Raw genomic sequence first — 8,592 nt, forward strand, 5'->3', positions numbered from 1 at the left:
CAAAAATTTGTATTGGTGGGTGTATAACTGTTGATGAACAATCCAAGAGATTACCGGTATATTAGCACATAATGCGTTAAGTGAAAATCAAATATATTTAGTGGATTTTGGGTATAAGAGTGTATAAAAATAGTGATTTAGAAGATATACTACCGCTGTCTGAATTTTTGTTTACCATACGAGAGTTTTTCGGCACGAGTGGAAGTCGTAACTTTCTCGACCAGCAAATGTGTATCACGTTAGAATAGATAAATTTCAGTTAATAATTATATCTCATTATTGCCAATGTATAGTGAAAGTATGGCTGGAAGATCGACAGAAACTTAATCTGGCGAATTTGACCAGTGCGGAATCGCCCGAGGGGCTCCTACCTCCCTCGATGTAAACAAACCCTCTGTAATAGGGAGGAAATGAAAACAAGTAAGTGGTTGAAAGGACTCCCGTCAGGACCGCCATAGCGTGAAGACTTTTGTTGTGGTGTTCTGCTTTGCTGACATAGCTTTCTGTGCTAAACCTAGTTCATCTACAGTTTTCCACAGGACGCCAGAGTGATGTCTGAGCCGCCTGTGGATCCGGGAGGAGTGTCACAACTACAACATATGGACTCCTCCTCCTCCTTCGGTGTCAAGAGGACCCGTGACTCTTCTCCTTCCGGGATTGGTGATGAATCTACGCAAGTAAAATCTACTAGGGGCTCTGCCTACCACCCTCCTACTTCATCAAGTGAGCCCCGAGGGTATGTATTTGCAGTTTTCCATATCCAGGAGGCTTCTGGGTCTAGGGTGTTTACTGCCCCCCCCTCAGGATCACTGAGTGTTTGGTCGCAGCACCCTTTGCTAAGTGGTGCCGTGCCGATAAAGCTTTCATCAAGGGAAATGGTATGACCTTGGAGATGCAGATCCGGGAGACAGACTTGTGTAAAATAAACCCCGCCATGGAACAGCTAGGTGAACTTGGCCCCTGGAAGGTGAAGTGTCGAAGGCTACGGGAATGGGAGGTGGGTACAGGTACTTACACCTTTGGCACTACGGGCCCTATTGCCCTTGAATGTTCAGTAGCTGATCTTGCCCCGGACATCAACATCCTGCAGCACAACCACGATCAACCCCTGGAGTCGTATCGTCTGGTGGAGGTGGTTCGGCTCCCGGCCGGGTTTCCTGCACCAGGTGAGCCAAAGGCTTCCACAACACTTCGGTTTCGGTTTGCTGGTCCCTTACCATTGCCTGTGGTTTATGGTGGGGTGTCTTTCCGAGTAAGTCCATATACTTTTCCCGTCTGTCTTTGCTTTCAGTGTCATGCTTTTGGTCATGGTTCCGCCACATGTAAATCTGGCTATCGTTGTTTTATGTGTAGTGGTAACCACAAATTTTGATCGAATGATGTCACCACTTGTGCTTTAGACCCACACTGCTACTTGTGTGGTGGTGCCCATAGGCCAGTTTACTTGTGTGTCCAGTCTGTCGCATGGCCTTGAATATCGACCGTGAAGGCAGGACCTCTTCAACACCCATGGTGGACATCAACAAGATCCTGTGTGCCCTTCCAGCCACCTACAGACGAGATCATCCTGTTCCCGGCGAAAAGTTACATCCGCCGGCTCCTTTGGAAACTGCCCCCCCAAGACAGCTTTTGGGCCCCTCGCGTGCCCATGCCCACTGTAGTTCCTTTTCCGCAGGATCGAGGTTGATTCGTCCTTTGGTGGGAATACCCATTAAGAATCAGTTTGGCGTCTTGGAAGAACAGGACGACAGGAATGTATGCCTTGTGGTCTAAGGTGTTTAAGGTGAATGTTGCTTATGTTCTCTGGTCCACAGCAGATGAGTGCTTGAAGTTGTTAATGACGTGCTTCGTCTGGTTGTAAGTGAAAGGTGCGTAGTCTGGGTCTGTGGGGAACTGTCTCTTACATCGGATGATACGACGATCTTCGGGATGGGGGTTTAGATGGCTGACTTGTGAAAAGTGATTGATGAGAGTGTTTGTTTGTGGTTATGGTGTCTCTTGTTGTGATGGCAGCATGTGATTGTGTTGTGTTGCTTTTGGAAAGTGTGATGCTGTTTAGTGTTTTGTAGAGTTTGCTGATGTTTGTTTTGTGGTCAAGTGTTTGGAGGTAATTTTTCCATTTTAGTGTTTGCTGTTCTGATATTTTATTGTTTATTTGAGTGTTGAGTTCTTGTATTTGTTGTATGGTGTCTTGTGTATGGGGTGTTAGGGAGTGTCGCAGTGTGTCCCATTGTCCGATGAGGCCTTGAATTTCTGGTGTGAAGTTGGGGTTGTGTCTCTTTCTATTGCCTCTAGGAATGTGTCTTTTGTCTGCGTTTTGTATAATTGTATTGAAAGTGTGCACAGTGGTGTTGAGGTTTGTGATGGGTGTACTGTTTAGTGTGTTGAAATGTTGTTCTGTTTCAGTTACAAAGGCCTCCCAGTTGGCTTTCTTATAATTAGTGTATGTGTGTTTGTGGCCAGCTGGGGTGATTCTGGTTTTGATAGTGATGATGATTGGGAGGTGATCAGAACCTAGGGTTTTGACCACTCTCCATGATGTAGTGGGGGTGAGGTTTGGGGAGCAGAAGGTTATGTCTGGAGATGATGGGAGGAAGAGGGCTTGGTGTGGGATATGGGTATGTTGGTCTGGATTGTTCAGTATGAAAAGACGATCTGTCTGGGATTGTAGTACCAACCCTCTGTCTGTGTCAGGGTTGTTGACTTGCCAGGCTGACTACTTGGCATTGATGATGTTGGGTATGTTAGTGATGTGGTGTATCTGTGAAGAGTAATTGTGTGGTACTGTGGGGGACGATTGGAGGGGAATGTATGTGTTAGCGATTGTCATGTGTGATTTGTTACCGGTGCGTATTTTAACTGATTGTATTTCTGTTGTGGTGTCATGTGGGGGGAGAAGTGACTTTGTGTGTGCACTGGTATCTGCAAAGTTGATGGATTTGTGTACCAGGGTGATGAGTCCACCGCCACCGCCATCGGCCCGGTCATGTCGAATGGTGGTGAAGTAATGAAATGTCGGTGTTTTCTGTGCTCTGTGTAGTTTTATTTCTCGTAAGATGGCAATGTGTATGTTCTGTTGTTTGATGAATTGTGTGAGTTCTTGTTTTTTGGTGTTTATGCCATCTATGTTTAACTGAAGGACGTTTATGTTGTGTGTGTGATGTGTGTTGGCTGCTGCAGCACGGGGGGGAGGTGGTGTGGCTGGATGGGAAGGGGTAGGAGGAGGTTGTGATGGAGGTAAGGGTTGAGGTGGATTAGGATGGGTTGGAATGGGAGGAGTTGGGGAACTGGATGGTGTGGGAAGGATCAGTGGGTTTGGCTGTGGAGGTGTGAAGGAAGTAGAAGTAGGATTGGTAGGGGGGTTGGTGGGTGGGGGGAAGGAGCATAAGGAGCAGGTCCAGGTGTTTGTGTAATGTTTTCTGGATGCAAGTGTTGTGCAGGTGTAATGGGTCCAATTTTTCCAGGAATTGCACTGAACTGAACCCTTTGTCTGTCGGCTTGACATGATAGGTTTTGAGCATGTTGGACAGTGAATGTTCCTGCTAATCACATTTTTTTTTCCCCAGTTTGGGTAGCACTTTTGCAGTTCAGGGATGATGATGATGATGATGATGATGGTTTGAGCTAATCCCCCTTTTTTCAGGTTTAGGTAACATTATTGCAATTGAGTGTGATGATGATAATGAATATTCATGCTAATCCCCCCCTTCTCTTGTTTTTCTCTCCAGATGTAGGTGACATTTCTGCAGTTAAGTGTACAACCAAGACAAGATCCATCAGGTGAAACTTACTCCACTTATGCTTCCTTCGGTGGCATAAAATTACCATCCTTCCCTTGTGAATGCTGAGCTGTACCAAGAGATTAGCCAGTACGAAAGAAGTGCCATGGAGAGGATTTAGGGCTTCGTTATTGTCTTGTTCTGCCACTGAGCTACTGGATTTTGGCTGCAAATGGATGAAAAACTCGACCCAGTCAAGGTGAATGAAATGTAGATGACTTTTGTAATGGGATTGGAATGTAGTGGAAAGTAGATAGAGTACCGTAACACCATTGATACAATGATGTAAATTCTGATTATATTCTTGCCAACACCAGACATTTTACTTTTCTTGTGAAAGTGCCTCGGTGCATTGTATTGTTTGTAAAGACTTCTAAATGTGTCTGCCATGGTCACCTAATGGTGGCTCTCCACGCTGCTCGATCTCTTGCAGCCTGCTTTTTAAGTACCTTATCCCTGAGGTCACATCCTCATAACCTCGTCTCAGGTCTTTTTCGGTCTGCCAAAGCACAGTAATTCCTCATTCAAGGCTCCAAAAAATTATGACTCTGGTTTACGGTATTTACTGTGACTGGGTTGTAGAATAATCAGTGTTTTGAACATTAAATTTCACAAACTAGTTAAAGAAATGATTATATTGTGAGATCAGTGCCAGTGTAGGTTATTTCATTTGTCAGCCTTTACTTCTCATCTTGTCTGCATAAAAGTGAACAGTAGCATTTAAAGTGAAAACTGTTCTTTGTTAATGAACAGGTTTATGGAAAAAACAAAAAACAAAGGTTAGGTGAATACATGTTAAGTCAGAAATCACTGTAGTGGTGGTTGGCAGAGAGGTTAGAGCATCGGTACCAGAGAGACAGCCTTCCATATGTCTAATCCTCAGGAGGTGAATGGAGGTTTATCAGTCATCTAATATCAAAAGAGGTATACAGTAGTGTAAGCTGGGTATAAGTAAGTAAGTAAGGGGGGTGTAATTTGGGAGGAGGGCAGCAAAATGACAGGGGACAGGGTGACAAGGAGGCAATTCGTTTGTGGCCATTCCTTTTGGGATTAAGGTTCCTGGCTGTGGATAGATAGATACAGTAGTTGTTTGTTTTCATATGATGGAACTAGGTCACTCTTGCAACTCATCAGCTATGTCATGGTTACATGGAATACAAAGAACCTTAGTAATGAGATCAGACTGAGTTAGGTTGGACTGAGTCTTCTTGGCTGTTGGTCATATCAGCCCTCCAGTCTGACTACATTTGGCCATCAACTAAACTGAAAGGTGAAAGTGAAGTTTATAAAGTGATCTTGGCTGTTATATCAAAGTTAAATCAAACTTGTCCCAATTGTTGAAAGAATACAAATTAATGATTGTATAGTCTGTTTATTTTCTTTTGGTAAAGATCCCTAACTCTCTCTACCACAGTGGATGACTAGGTGCAGTCAGGTTGGAGGATAAATTTGACCAGTAACCAAGGAGACTCATGTCAACTACATATCCAAGGCTTGTCTAATTTCATCCAACCACGACTTGAGACAGAGTGAACCTTGGTCATTTGAAGGGAAAAAATATTACCACTGACTTAAGTGAAAGTAACATTGCAGAATTTTGAAGTAAAATCAGATAATTAAAGCATCAGAAAGTAAAGCATTGAAGTGAAAGCAGTAACAGAGGATTTCTTTTTTTCTTTTCTATATGTAGTTATTGTTAACCATCCCATTTCATTGAGGAAATGGGGTTACCATGATGATGTTTATTTTGCAAAAGGTATTATAATGTACTATATATAAGTTGGTTTTCTTATGATGCAGACACCCCTCACTTGGCCTATATTCTTGTCAGGCAAAAAGGCTCCTCAGCACCTCTTCCTTAACGATATTGTCTAAACTACCCATTAATATTCTCTGTTTGCTTCTTACATCCTTTTATTGTTAGTAAAGCTGGTGAATAACACACAAGAATATAGCAATGGAGCAGAATTAGAAATAAACTGGTAAGAAAAAGGTGTTTGTGAGCTCCCTGACTGCATGAGAAGAACCCCTTCAGTGCCCTGGATGTTGTTGTGACCACGGACTCGTCTGAATGTGAACTCGATGGACTGCAGGCTGAAGTTGCCCTTTGTCTGCATTCCACCACCATGTCCTTTTCAGAGGATAGGGAGGGAGTTTTGGGACATTTGTATGGTCTGGCAGTGGTGTCTCTTCAGCACGTATTCTCAGATCACTTTAGGTGAAAGTTGCCATTTCTCCCATAGTCATGAGCAAGTGCTGTGGAAAGGAGGTACAGCCATGGTATTGTATTCTGCTATTGAACACTAAGAGGTCCATCATCCATCCATCATCTAATCTGGAAAGAGAGGAAAATCTCTGCCTGGCTAAAATGAATGAAGTATGGTATGAATTTTGAAAGAGATTTTTATTTTTTATTTATTTTTTTTACATCTCCGACTGTGGGCAAAGGCTCCAGGGCTTTTGACTTCTCCAACTCTGGGCAAAGGCTTCAGGGCCTATCCCCAAATCCCAGTAGTCCTCCATCTTCACGTGTCACCACTTTGGCGCTAACACCCACCGTCCATATTGAATACATGGTAGGGCTGTCTTATACAGGACTGGTGTATTGGTATTAGTGGGTGTACAGGTGGGTCCCGATGTAACGAGCTAATTGGGAGCAAGGATTTTGCCCATTAGCCGAATTCTCGTTGAACAAAGTGAAGAACTTATGGGAAAAATAGGGTTAGGGAGCAAGGCCTCCAAGCAACCTCCCCCCAAACCACCAAAACTGACTTTCTGATCATTTTAAGCTGGAATTAGGGGTTAATACAAGAGGGTAATACAACTGAAATAAAAAAGCAGCATTAATATAAGCAGAATAATATAAAATTATTTGTAAAATAGGGATGGGGTGAACAACCAGCCAAGAAACTTACACCAACCACCAACACCTGTGACAGACAGTTTTAAGCAGGAGTAAAGGGTTAATACACATGAAATACAAATACCCTTGTCACGATTCTCATAAGTTGCGATTTTGGGGGGGTTTACCTTGTTCAACAGGTGGTGGTGCAAATTCCAAGACCTCGTAATAGTGATCTCATTAAGCGATTGCTTCTTAACCGGGACTTGCCTGTACTTTTATAACATGTGGGCAGGTCGTTTGGTAGATTAGTAAAGTTTGCTTTTTATGAAATTCAAATCCTTAACCCGTGGATTGCACAATTACCTTTTTTTCCCACCCCGTGATGTGCAAAAAAATGAAGAAAAGAATTTTTTTTTAGTTTTTGTTTATTATAAATTTGAAGTTAAACATCCAGGGGATCATCTGGTGAAAAAGAAAAAATAATCTCTCTCTCTCCATCTTTGTGTAGGGCCGTGCGCAATTTTACGTAGGGGAGTAGTGAAAAAATGAAAGCCATTTACTACACTGGGTGGTAACCATACAACCAAATTTAGGCGCCTGGTGGTTTTGTGGGTAATTACGGCACTCCAATCAGATTGAGCCGGTGAAGGTTTATATCCAAGGAGTGGTTGGGGTTTATTGCTCATGTAATGCCACTCAGGGATGAGTGAGGTAGGTCACTCTCATCTTAAATGTCAGGACCAACTTGCCTAGTCCCAGGTTCTTACGCCCCTTATGGGGCAACGTAGGATTGGATGATGGATGGATGGATGGTTTATTATAAACTTGAAGATATACATCTAGGGCATCATCTGGTGAAGAGAAAAAAAATCTTTCTCTTTCTCCATCTTTGCATACCATCATGCATAAGTTTGCGTAGGGTTGGAGTAGTTAGTGGTGATGCACGGCCAACACAACCTGAGCTGTGGCTCACAATCCATGGATTAAACTGTTCCCTGGCCCTGCTGGGATTTGAACCTGGGTCCATTAGGACTGCATGCTGCCTGTCTTCTGATTCTGTCTCCGCCTCCCCTATTGGATTGATTGAAGGGATTGAGTATGTAGTAAGAGCTGCTAGCTCAGATGTGAAGTTGGTGAACTGCTGGCTGAAGTTGCCATTTTTTCCACAGTCCACCATCCTCTGTTTATGGGATGGGGGTGGGGGCAATTGAGGTACTTTCATATTATCAGGCAGCCCCACCACCTGGTCATACTGGTGCCACCACATGAAGAGACTAAGTAACATATATAAGTGAGGAGTATCTGTGTCTAAAGTGTGGGGGGTATCACATTGAGCTAAATCACTGTGTATACAGTATATATAATTTAGGAAATAAACTGGTATTTTTTATAAAGCCATAAAATCATTATAATAAATATGGCAAAGTTTGAAATTTGTTTAACTTGCCAAAAGGTTATCATAGTACAGTAATCCCTCCAAGATCTTATGTAATAGAGCCAAAGGCATGCCTGGGACTTGGTTTTGTCCGTGACTTGGGAAAAATGCCCCTGGACAGGTACTTGCAGACCCCAACCCCACCTAACTTTGAAAACTACCTAAATCTCCCTTCTGGACATGCATAGCACCTATTCAAGACCCTGTGCACACAAGTAAGGAACAGAAACCATGAAATAAATGAAATTGAACCAAAGAATGAGAAATTAGAAGTCTATCTATCTATCTATTGCCAGACGCCTCAATCCCGTTTGGGGTGGCCACAAACAAATCGCCTCCAAGTCGCCCTGTCCCCCGCCATTTCACTGCCCTGCTCCCAACTCACACCCCCCTCTCTCATATACCTCTCCACCCCATCCCTCCATCTCATCCTCGGTCTCCCCCTCCCTCTTCCACCCTCCACCTCACTCACATACACTCTCTTCGTCAATCTTTCACCCTCCATCCTCTCCACATGGCCAAACCACCTCAGT

At 43.5% G+C, this 8,592-nt stretch overlaps 1 long non-coding RNA gene across 1 annotated transcript; it reads left to right on the forward strand.

Annotated features, from left to right (window-relative positions):
• Positions 1 to 350: 350 nt before the first annotated feature.
• LOC145414520 (uncharacterized) lies at positions 351 to 5,758 on the forward strand. The gene is made up of 3 exons (XR_013899909.1): positions 351 to 420; positions 540 to 736; positions 3,729 to 5,758. It is a non-coding gene; the product is annotated as an uncharacterized LOC145414520 (long non-coding RNA).
• The last annotated feature ends 2,834 nt before the right edge of the window (positions 5,759 to 8,592 follow it).

The sequence above is a fragment of the Coenobita brevimanus genome, chromosome 100, assembly GCF_032717465.1.
Source record: "Coenobita brevimanus isolate Jiangsu-jjx chromosome 100, ASM3271746v2, whole genome shotgun sequence".
Classification (NCBI taxonomy): domain Eukaryota; kingdom Metazoa; phylum Arthropoda; class Malacostraca; order Decapoda; family Coenobitidae; genus Coenobita; species Coenobita brevimanus.